Here is a 452-nt window from a genome sequence, read left to right on the forward strand (position 1 = left end):
ATGACAGGTAGGCCCGCCTTTAGACGTAAATTGTTATTGAAATTGATATGACAGATAATCCCGCCGAAATTGATATGACGGGCAATTCTGCTGTAAGAAGTAGATTACTTATTGAAATGGATATGACTGGCAATTCTGCTGTAAGAAGTAGATTACTTATTGAAATGGATATGACTGGCAATTCTGCTGTAAGAAGTAGATTACTTATTGAAATTGATATGACAGGTAACCAGCTGGAAGAAGTAGATTACTTATTGAAATGGATATGACGGGCAATTCTGCTGTAAGAAGTAGATTACTTATTAAAATGGATATGACTGGCAATTCTGCTGTAAGAAGTAGATTACTTATTAAAATGGATATGACTGGCAATTCTGCTGTAAGAAGTAGATTACTTATTGAAATGGATATGACTGGCAATTCTGCTGTAAGAAGTAGATTACTTATTGAAA

Source organism: Argopecten irradians, chromosome 8, assembly GCF_041381155.1.
Source record: "Argopecten irradians isolate NY chromosome 8, Ai_NY, whole genome shotgun sequence".
In the NCBI taxonomy this organism is placed as follows: Eukaryota; Metazoa; Mollusca; class Bivalvia; order Pectinida; family Pectinidae; genus Argopecten; species Argopecten irradians.